Genomic DNA, 12,431 nt, shown 5'->3' with positions numbered 1-12,431 from the left:
CACCAGCACCAGCAGCACCAGCAGCACCAGCAGCAGCAGTGGTGGCGACCGCCACTGCAGCAGCGGCAGCAGTAGCGTCGACCGCCACTGCAGCAGCAGCAGCAGCAGCAGCAGCAGCAGCAGCACCACCACCACCAGCAGCAGCAGCAGCAGGAGCAGCAGGAGCAGCACCAGCAGCAGCAGCACGAGCAGCAGCAGTAGAAGCACGAGCAGCACCAGCAGCAGCAGCAGTAGCAGCAGGAGCAGCACCAGCAGCTGCACCAGCAGCAGCAGGAGCAGCACCAGCAGCAGCAGCAGCAGCACCAGCAGCAGCACGAGCAGCAGCAGCACCGGCAGCAGCAGCTCTAGCACCAGCAGCAGCAGCAGCAGTGGTGGCGACCGCCACTGCAGCAGCGGCAGCAGTAGCGTCGACCGCCACTGCAGCGGCGGCAGCAGCAGCAGCACCAGCACCAGCAGCACGAGCAGCAGCAGCACCACGAGCAGCAGCAGCACCAGCAGCAGCAGTACGAGCAGCACCAGCAGCATGAGCAGCAGCAGCAGCACGACAAACAGCACAAGCAGCAGCAGCAGCAGCGCGAGCAGCAGCAGCACCACGAGCACGAGCAGCAGCAGCACCAGCACGAGCAGCAGCACCAGCAGCAGCACGAGCAGCGGCACCAGCAGCACGAGCAGCAGCACGAGCAGCAGCAGTAGTGGCACCGCCACTGCAGCAGCAGCAGCAGCAGCAGGAGCAGCAGCACTAGCAACAGCACCACGAGCAGCAGCAGCACCACGAGCACCAGGAGCAGCACCACGAGCAGCAGCAGCACGAGCAGCAGCAGCAGCACCAGCAGCAGCACGAGCAACAGCACCAGCACGAGCAGCAGCACCACCAGCACCAGCAGCATGAGCAGCAGCAGCACCAGCAGCACGAGCAGTAACAGCACCAGCACCAGCAGCATGAGCAGCAGCAGCACGAGCAGCAGCAGCACCAGCACCAGCAGCACCAGCAGCACCACGAGCAGCAGCACGAGCAGGAGCACCAGCACGAGCAGCAGCACGAGCAGCAGCAGTAGCACGAGCAGTAGCAGCAGCAGCACCAGCAGCAGCACCAGCACCACCAGCAGCAGAACCAGCACGAGCAGCAGCAGGAGCAGCACCAGCAGCAGCAGCAGCACCAGCAGCAGCGGCAGCACCAGCAGCAGTAGCAGCAGGAGCAGCACCAGCAGCAGCACCCGCAGCAGCAGCACGAGCACCAGCACCACCACCACCAGCAGCACCACCACCAGCAGCACCAGCACCACCAGCACGAGCAGCAGCAGCAGCACGAGCACCACCAGCACCAGCACCAGCCGCAGCAGCAGCAGCAGCAGCAGCAGCACGAGCACCAGCACCAGCAGCACCACCAGCAGCAGCACCAGCACCAGCACCGGCGACAGCAGCACCAGCAGCACGAGCAGCAGCAGCACCAGCAGCAGTAGCTCTAGCAGCAGCAGTGGTGGCGACCGCCACTGCAGCAGCGGCAGCAGTAGCGTCGACCGCCACTGCAGCAGCAGCAGCAGCACCAGCACCAGCAGCACGAGCAGCAGCAGCAGCACCAGCACCACGAGCAGCAGCAGCACCAGCAGCAGCAGTACGAGCAGCACCAGCAGCATAAGCAGCAGCAGCAGCACGACGAACAGCACGAGCAGCACCAGCAGCAGCGCGAGCAGCAGCAGCACCACGAGCAGCAGCATGAGCAGCACGAGCAGCAGCACCAGCACGAGCAGGAGCAGCAGCACCAGCAGCACCAGCAGCACCAGCACGAGCAGCAGCACGAGCAGCGGCACCAGCACCAGCAGCAGCAGCAGCAGCACGAGCAGCAGGAGCAGCAGGAGCAGCACCAGCAGCAGCAGCACGAGCAGCAGCAGCGGCAGCACCAGCAGCAGTAGCAGCAGGAGCAGCACCAGCAGCATCAGCACGAGCAGCAGCAGCACGAGCAGCAGCAGCACCAGCAGCAGCAGTAGTGGCACCGCCACTGCAGCAGCAGCACCACCAGCAGCACGAGCAGCAGCAGCAGGAGGAGGAGCAGCAGCACTAGCAACAGCACCACGAGCAGCAGCAGCACCACGAGCACCAGGAGCAGCACCACGAGCAGTAGCAGCACGAGCAGCAGCAGCACCAGCAGCACGAGCAGCAGCAGCAGCACCAGCAGCAGCACGAGCAACAGCACCACCAGCAGCATGAGCAGCAGCAGCACCAGCAGCACGAGCAGCAACAGCACCAGCAGCATGAGCAGCAGCAGCACGAGCAGCAGCAGCACCAGCACCAGCAGCACGAGCAGCAGCAGCAGCAGCACCACGAGCAGCAGCACGAGCAGGAGCACCAGCACGAGCACGAGCAGCAGCACCAGCAGCCGCAGCACGAGCAGCAGCACGAGCAGCGGCACCAGCAGCAGCCGTAGCACGAGCAGCAGCAGCAGCACCAGCACCACCAGCAGCAGCACCAGCACGAGCAGCAGCAGGAGCAGCACCAGCAGCAGCACGAGCACCAGCAGCACGAGCAGCAGCAGCAACAGCACCAGCACCACCAGCACGAGCAGCAGCAGCACCAGCACCAGCACCAGCAGCACGAGCAGCAGCACCACCAGCAGCAGCAGCACGAGCACCAGCAGCAGCAGCACCAGCCCCAGCAGCAGCAGCATCAGCACCAGCAGCAGCACCAGCACCAGCACCGGTAACAGCACCAGCACCAGCACCGGTAACAGCACCAGCACCAGCACCGGTAACAGCAGCACCAGCACCGGCGACAGCAGCACCAGCACCCCCAGCAGCAGCAGCAGCAGCAGCAGCAGCACAAACAGCAGCACCAGCTCCAGCAGCAGCAGCAGTGACCGCGACTGCAACTGGAACTGCAACAGAAGCAGCAGCTGCACGAACTGCAGCAACTGTAATGGGCACCAGCAGCTGCATCTGTAACAGTAACAGCAGAAGTAGGAACTGCAGCAGGAGCAATGGCAACTGTAACTGCAACTGGAACTGGAACTGCAACAGCAGCAGCTGCAGCAGCAACTGTATGTATGTATGTATGTATGTATGTATGTATGTATGTATGTATGTATGTATGTATGTATGTATGTATGTATGTATGTATGTATGTATGTATGTATGTATGTATGTATGTATGTATGTATGTATGTATGTATGTATGTATGTATGTATGTATGTATGTATGTATGTATGTATGTATGTATGTATGTATGTATGCATGCATGCATGCATACATACATACATATATGCACCGATGGTCGCTTAGGGTAGCAAACTGCAACTGCAATAGCAGCAACTGCAACAGCAGCAGCAACAACTGCAGTACAACCAAAAGCCCGTCACAAAAGCACACAAGCACAAATGCACGGCACTGCACGGTGCGTACAGCCATAGAGTGTCGACATAGAGTCATCGCTTTTCCGTCGCAATTGCAGCAGAACAGCTTGCGCGGCCGGCTCTCTATCAAGTCATAATGATTGATGCGCTATAATACGAGCTTTCCTCCACCGTTTCGTCGTGCCAATGCACCGTTCACACGCAGAAGGCGTTGTATTTGCTGAACTAGCCGTTCTATGAGGGATGCTCGCGGATGCGAACTGCGTGAAATTCAGCGTAGAAATAGCACTCCTTGGGAACCACTGCGCCAGGTACGGCTATTGACATGCCGTTGTGGCACCTCTATCGATATGCTTTAGGGACCAGGGACGGGGAGAACTATTCGAAGCCTTACCGATCTCGAACGAAGAGGCCTTGTGCACCACTGTGGCATTAATAGTGCCTTTCAAAACGCATACAACATATCTTTCTAATCAAAACTTTGCTTAGAGGCTTGTTGGTTCCCAAATTATTGCTTACAAAGGGTACGAATCACAACGCCCACTGTCGCAAACAAGTTAGACGCTGGCGTAGATGCGCGAATTACGTCTCTAGCTTACGGATGCTCTGCGGGTCCGAAATCTGGAACTGTCAGCTAGAGGCGTCAACCTACCGCCCATATACCTCCCTCAACTTCCCATAGGCTTTGCCTGCCTCCGTCTAGTCTTCAGAAGGCCCCACTCACCACACACCTAGAAGCGTTCTGATACCGCGTACATACCGAGATGAAACCAAATTTAAAGAACCGGAAGTTGTGTGCAAGGCCCCTAAACGGCTGGAGCAAATATACCGCAGCATGAGTCACAATGATCATCTGTAAACGTCTTGCCTCTGTTGTTTGCTAGTGGGAAGACTAGAAATCGAAAGAAGTGTTGCTGTACAAGTTGAATAGACCGAATGGCGAAGTCTTTGAGTATGAACCGAGTCATTAATGCCAGGCACAGGCAATAGCTGCAAGAAATCTGAAGATAACCGTTTGCCTGATGTCGTTATGGTTTCTACTTCACTGCAGAAAGTGAGAACTGAATCCGCACAGATCACGTAGCACTGCTAGCGCTAAGTGGGCACTTACCTGTGTCGTTTTGTGGACACTGAGTTTTGTTTTCACGTATATGTGCACGAACAGATTATGTTCATCTGCGCTGCGTTATATAAGCTAATTATTCTCTTTAGCCTACTTCACTTAGCACTTTCACAATGCGTTGCAGACCAAGCTCATTCGGTTGAGCAAGGAGCAGCTGATCTGCTCAGAAGACGGCCTCTCGCTGAAACATTGCTGCCGGGAAGACTTCGTGCGCTTTACGCAGAGGCTGGAGACATGCTGCCCGCCCCTACAGAACGCCAGTACGTACTGTGCGGGCAACTTGTGTGCGCTGTGATGCTGTGCTTTCTCCTACGTCACAAGATTTGTTGAGGCCACAAACCATCAAATGCATGCAGTGCAAAGGTGTAAGATTGCAAATGCGGCGCTAACACCTCCACGAGTTTCTCTGCAGACCGCGTGTAAAACGATCAGTGGAATATTGACAAAACATATATATTTTATGACGATACATCAGCAACTACATGAATGTGCGGGCGGCAAGGTTTTGAATATGTTGTTCCTGGGTCTGCATATGATCGCCACAATGACAAAAGCAAAAGCAAATACTTATCGATGAAAGGGAAAGCGGCAGCCGTTGTCGCAATCTCGATAGACCATTTCTGCTGCGACTTATACTGCCTAGATTGTAAGTGGATAGCCTCTAATGGCTCATGCTCGCGGATCGTGTCCATCCGTAACAGTTTCGTTACGTGAGAGGCAGTGGTTGGCAGCTAACGGACCATAGCGCGATAGAAGCTTTCGCCTCATCACAGTTTAGTAATCCAAAGTGCCTCTTAGAATTTCATCGAATTCAATTTTATCCCTGAATATTGTGCTAAACAGCTGAATCGCTGAATCCCGTCATGGACCCACCGTTGGCTCGGAGTTCCAAACGCAATGTATGACGGCCGTCATGGCGCTGCTGAATTGAATTCTCTTCATTTCAGACGAATTCATTCGAGTTGAACCGGAGTTCCACGCACAAGCAGAATAGCCAGCGTCATCACCGTTACCGTCTCGGTAGTTCGCCGCATGTGAACCGATATGACTAGTCGAAAGAGTCATGACGTGCGAGCTACATGACCTCTAATTTAAAACACCGTACATGGCGCAGGTTAAACGCCACATCACGTGTAGAATGAAAATGTCACCATCAAACGTCACCACATGGCTCAGATAATTTTACGTTATAGTTTAATATTGAATTAAACGCGGGACTTATGCTCACGACCTTTGGTTCACATGCCTGATACTCTGTCGACCATGCCAAGCAAGGCACTCGTGTACTAGCTGTAGGAATTGTCACATGGCCTTCCGCGTAAAGTGGCGTCTGAACGGCCTGTCATACAGCACAACGCCAGTGCAGATCCAATCACGACTATCGGCTAACTTCTCTGCAGACCGTGTCTGCGTCATGCCAAGCTGCCATATTAGACTGACAACGACACCAACACGACCGAAAACCAGATGTCTTCCCAGTGTGACAGGTTGTGAGGCCGGAGACACAGACAATATCGGTCTGTCAGCTTTCGGGGGCCAATTTTTCGCGAGCAAAAAGCACCCCTTCAGCACTAATATGTATAAAGAAGTATAACTGATCCTACAACACGTGAGCTACCACGCCCTTAACTAGAACATGTGAGCGCGAGTCTCTGAAATACGTGGGTCCGCCGAGTGGGTGTGGTTGTAAACGGCAGCATTTCGCAGTCGGGACATGCAGATTTGCAGTACACGTCGGAAGCCGCAACCAACGCGAGCAATATTTCCGCATTTCCGAATTGCACAGAACAGTACAAAATAAATAAGTAAAAGCTAAATAAATGACGAAGAAGCGATTATTTTCTTGGAGGCAGCATATAGAGCTGCCGATCCTCCTGCACTTCAGAGTATGTTTACAGTCATAAGGTCTAGTCGCAGCGTCGCTACATCGCAAACAATTTCAACGTTTCAGCGTTACGCTACGCATCTCACAAGGAATTTTTTCGCCATAATTCAATGTGCTTCAGTAAGTACGTGCGCAAAAAGAGCATAACTTGCATTCATTGCAGAAACAACAGCAGCAGCGGTCCCGCAGCCGGTCCTTTGAACTCTGCCGAAGTTTCACCTGCTACTGCACTGCACGACTTAGTTTAAAATATCAGCAGATTGCTCTCAGCATGCTGGGTAGTCTGCATGTTAATCGCTAAACGCCTGTCGTTATTACAGCCTTCGTGATTTTCACACTGCAATAAAGTGAGCACATCAGCTAAAACCGTATTTTAGTCTCCGGCGTCTACTCGTGATTGTGTGGCAGGCCATTTACGATGTTCCTTCTAAATAGACAAGAACTGTGGTGTCTATTTCATAGCGATCATAGTCGCGAACTTGCCGATCCCAGCGACGAACAATACAGAAAGAGACTTTGCTCTGCGTCCAGCTGGTTTTCTGCTTTATCGAAGAAGCAGGAGTTATGCTTGAGCCTAAGCAAAAATACCTGACAGGGTGGCACCATAACTGCACGCCTCGAGACAACATCGCAGGAGGAGGGTGAATGCTTCCAGAGGCAATAGCTTGAAGAAATACTTTCAGAGCAGTACGCCAAAATAGGTTTAATTAATTAGTGTAGGGTAATATAAATGAGCAATTTTAGAGAAATTATTGCAGCCGCTGTAGTCAATGGTCCTTTAGTGCTTACTCAGTCCGCAATGATGTTTTCGCCTTGCAAACCTCAGTCTAGCACTGCGAATAACATTTTGCCTGTATCAACGCGGACCCCGCCGACCAACTGGAGCCTTTCAGTGTGAGCCTGAACATGGGCCTGTTCGAAGTCGTTTCCCGGGTTCTCGAGGGAGGATTTTTCTTCGCCCTGGTAACCTTCCTCGATTCCGAGCTGCTGCAACGGCTCTGGTCGCGTTTTGGGATGCATGAACCAGCCCCTACAAGCACCGCTTTTTTTGGAGCTTTTTTCCTCGTGTGATTAAAAAGTGGAACATGCTGCCTGACTGCATTGTAAAAAGTAATACTCTAGATGCCTTTCTTGAAAGCCTCAAAACAAACTTTGAACAAAGCGCGCCTTTACAAAAATTGTCTTTCTGCATAATCTGTTCCTCTTTTTTTTTTGCTGTATTATTTGTCTTTTTGCTTTACGTTCGCTGTATTAAAGAAAATTACAGGGTCACTGACCAAGTCAAAGTTTAATAAAAACGAAATGACGTTTCGGAAGCCCTACGGCTTCCTTGTTCACAAGCTAACAAGGAAGCCGTAGGGCTTCCGAAACGTCATTTCGTTTTTATTAAACTTTGACTTGGTCAGTGACCCTATAATTTTCTTTATGCCACTACCTGACCAGACGATGTTTCGTCGAACTCTTGATTACGTTCGCTGCATTTGCTTATATTTTTGAGTCGGACTTTTGTAGTTGTGGAAATGTACTCCTTTTTTGTGCATTTTGTTTATTTCCACTCCAGTTATAGCCTGTATAGGCTGACAGTATTAATAAATAAATGAGATCAATATTATTCCCGCCCCGGATCATGAAACGCTCTTTAAAATTCCCCTTGTCTATCGTGAGGATGATGGCGGGATCCCGTGAGTGACAGATACTGCATGCACCTTTCCTTTCCTGTAAAGGAAATATAGAGCGCCGGGGAACTTTGGTACGTTCAATGAAATGCTGGTTGTGTTCGATAAGGCGCGCGCGATGTACCGTCATGACAGGTCACAGCGTCAAGCTGACCCCGCCGGGCGTCCGATCCAGGCGTCCGTGCGGCGCCTTCCATTGCCGCTTCCTCGAACGCCGCACTACACAGCAAACAGAAGCCGACCCTGATGTCTAGGAGGCGTTAGTATAGCAGACATCAGCGGCGTTTGAAATTTATTTACAGGCTAGAAAAGGCGCAGCATCTCTCAGAATTCTCCGCGGACAGTGTACCATGCCGTAAAGGAAGGGAGGAAGGTGGGTGTGAAAGAAGAGCGGGAGATAGAGGTGCCATAGCGGAGGGCTACGATGCACCGCGCTTTAATGGTCATCGCCTCATCGCCCAATGACCTCTAAAACTTTTTTTGTTTGAATTGCTAAGAGAAGCCATCAAAGTGTTCGCGACAATGTCATCCTGTTAAACACTTGAGAGAGCAATTTAAACTACGCAGACATACGCATTGATGAGAGAGGCGGTTTCAAATTCAACTGTGTTTTTTCTTATTCGTGCGAGTAGATTGCTGACGCCGCACTGCACCAGAGTTGTTCAACACCCTGCTGCGTAGGCCGACAGAAGCGGGGTGGCCATTGAAGTGGCGCAACTTACTGGTCCCTCCTTCATTAACAGGAATGGCCTCCTGCTGAAGGAACTATTCTATTAAACGTGACAGAGTTGTTCATTAGATTTCTTAACTTCAGTTGAGTATATTTCCTTAGAACTCCCCAGCATTTCATAGGGACTGCTACGCCCCAGTTACTATTACGCCCCATTTGTTTTACTGGCACAATAAAACTTCCTCTTAGCTGCGGTGTCACTTTAAAGCCTCCAGATGAGCCCGAGATATCAAAATCAACTTTTCTGGGCTGTTCTGGTTGTACGTACTTGGTGAATGATAAAGTAACAGCTGGTCACGTGACAGTATTTTTGAAGGCCTATAAATAGGGCGGGGTAAATCGTAGCATGATGGAAACAAAGTAGCTAGCGTTTCTCGAGAAGATCTACAACGTTTGCATTGATACTCTTGCTCAGGAGTGAACAGTTAAAATTAGCCAATTAGCCTTCACTAATTAACTGTAGCGAACAAACTAAAATACTGGACATGTGCACAGGGGACTCTAAACGTATCTGAATTTCTTTCACTGTGCTAGGGTTAACCGTATTTTTAAAACCTTGGTTGAAGTTCGCTCGGACACCCGGTAAAATGGCGCGTGCCTAATTCAGGAAGGATAGAAACATTTGTGAAAAGGTGCGAGGCTTACAATGAAGCAAGGAAACGAGGAAGGACAATATGCACTAATACGGTATTATTTTAGTAACAGAGATTTGAGCTAGTTGGTTCATCTTCGATATTTTACCGGCGCTGCGACAGGGGACGAGAAACAAGAAGAGACAAGACAAGCGCTCGACAAGACAAGCGACACAGAGCTTGTCTTGTCGTCTCTTCTTGTTCCTCGTCCCCTGTCGCAGCGGCGGTAAAATATCGCATTGTTTTTGATCTCCACTTGCCCGTGCTTTTTGAACTTCGCTTACATATTAGCAGTCATTTTTCATTTTCCCGTCATGTGAACACTTCGACCCATATCTATTGTACTCATACCTTACTTAAACCTCCTTATCGGGTCTTTCAAAGATGGCATATTAAGGGCCGCGAAAAAAATGTATATACATGCTAGGAAATTCTATCTCCTTTCAGCAGATTAGGAATTCTTTGCACAGTGCATGTGAGAAGGATCGGGCTCGTTTAACCCATCTACTTTTGCTGTCCTGGCGTTCACATCATCAAATTCTAACTTCACGACGAAACTACCGAATAGCACGCCCATAATTAATAAATTAACCGCGTTGTCTGTACTCCTTGTATACGAGGAATCACGGAATTAAGTGACAAGGTAATCATGCATGACCAGGCACGAAAGTTACAGCGGCTGCATTCGATATCAAGCGCGACGCTACAGATACTGCACTCGATATCGGGAGATATGCTTCACGCTCGCACTGTCACGTAAAAAGCAGCAAGTAGGCACGGCGCATGCTCCGGTATGACCGCTTCATCCCCCACGCAATACCTATTCTGAATGTCACCTAGAAGACGTGCCACACGGTAGCTAAGTGGGTAACGTGCTGAGCTCGCACACGCGAAGACGCTGGTTCGAATCCCGGCGCCTGCAGCGCTTCTGCCTTCGATCGCTGTGTTGCGGGGACCGAGCTTCCTACTGGTGTCGTTCCGGACCCTACCAGAGTCCGGCTGTACACTTAGCCGCCGTGTGTGGTGGACAAGGCGAGGTGGTGTGCCTTTTAGGCACAGCATCTCCTCTCGCTGTCCCCCGGGCATCCGAAGGGTGGATGCCTGTTGCTGCTGGTGGTCGTTTTATACGCATATAGTACAGCGGTAATGGATGTGGAGCACGCGGTGCGGGGACTTCAGAATGCAAAACGCGACTGAAAAGTGGTATCGTGCCTTTGTGTGTCAAACGACGACAGTTTACACATGTACATATCAGTTCGAAAAGCACTTTACGCCTCGTTCGAAAATAAATGACCTGTCCGTAATTCGCCTCCCCTTGTTGGCGTCTTCCGTGTCCCTGCAGTATCGCGTTCATTCCGTTTCGGAAATGCGGGTTGTAAAGCTGCTTCATATTGCACTATTATAAAGTGCTTCAGAGAAGAAACACCCGGAAGAAATATGCTGCCGAATGAAGTTCCGAATATTAAATGGAGGCAGGGGAACCTATGATATTGGTAAGGGAGGGATAGAATAAAAGTTCGTTTTGGTGACGTTATCTCTTCGCTGCTGCAGTTCGTAATAGTAATCATGCCACAGAAGTTGTTTTAAGTTTGAAGTCCTTCATATATACATACAAAAAACACATACAGTAGGAGCTGTACAGAAGGAGGTCCCGTAGTATAGGACTGTCGGGAGGACCTCCCAGAGCAAAGGAAGTGAGGTAGAAATGTAAAAAAAAAAAAGAGAAATGGGAACCAGTGTAACAGCTAATTAGTATAAAAGTACAAGCTACGAAACAACGTTTAGAATATACACCAATGAGAATAAGGCAGATACATATACAGATCATGAACTTCCGTGCAGAGAACAGACAAAATAGTACATTCAAAAGCGAACTAGAACGGTTGAAGAAGACTAACTGTGTAACATGTTTATTAAATATTGTTTCATGCGGAAATGGAATGAGTGAACAGTATGCAGTGCTTTAATTTCTGGAGGTAAAGAACTCCAGTAGGATGTGCCGGCAAACAAGGCAGTAAATTTTCCGTAATTAGTCCCGACTTTTGGCAAAAGAAGATGATTGCGCTGTTTATAACTTCGTAGGATTAGTATTTACAAGCTGGTTGGTAATGCCATCAATATGATCATGATGATTTATTAGTGTGGCGGTGGATCTGTGAGAAGCATAAATGGTTGTATCGTCCGCATAAACATGCAATTTGTATGATTTAGTGCAACGGACAGATCATTATTGAACATTAAAAAGAGTAGAGGGTCAAGTATCGATCCTTGCGGAACACCTTTGTTTACAGCCTGAATCGTAGAAAAAGTAGTATTTACGAGAACTATACGTGAGATCGATTGCTTAAATAACTGAAGATAAACTCGAGGGGTGGGCCGGAGATTCCAAATGATTCTAGCTTATGATCAAGAATATTGTGGTTAATTGATTTGAAAGCTTTTGTTGGATCAATGAAATGGCTCCAACCATTAAACCGCTGCCTATGGCTCGCTTCACACTTTCAATAAAATTTATGGGTGCTAATTCGGTAGAATAGCCTGGTCGGAATCCAAATTGTTGAGGAGCGAAAAGTTGAAATGTACTTAGGTAATTCATTAGCCGTGTGCAAAACAGCGTCTTGATGACTTTGCTGAAAAAAGGAAGGATGAAAATGGGACGGTAATTGTTGATACAAGTTAGATCGCCTTTCTTGATAAGGGGGATAATTTTACCAACCTTAAGACAGTCTGGAAAAACACCTGCTTTAAATATCTTGTTTATTAAAACTGCCAGAATTGCGCATATGTCTTCAGAGATAAGCTTAACTTTAAAGGGATGAATAGAGCCAAATCCTGCCCCAGTTCTATTGAGTGATTTAATGACTTTGTGGACTTCTGCAGATGTAGGACGCAAGTAAAAAGTATGGGAGCAACGTGTCAAGGAGGGTAAAGTGGTTACGGCCTGTGAACTCTGAGAAAAGCTGAACTGCTGGTTAAAAGCATTGGCAATTTTGCTGAGATTATTATAGGTGGTGTTATCACATTTTATTTTTGTTATGCAT

This window comes from Amblyomma maculatum, chromosome 9, assembly GCF_055883805.1.
Source record: "Amblyomma maculatum isolate TAMU_Amacu chromosome 9, ASM5588380v1, whole genome shotgun sequence".
Lineage (NCBI taxonomy): Eukaryota > Metazoa > Arthropoda > Arachnida > Ixodida > Ixodidae > Amblyomma > Amblyomma maculatum.
Note: the sequence above shows the minus strand (reverse complement) of the source record.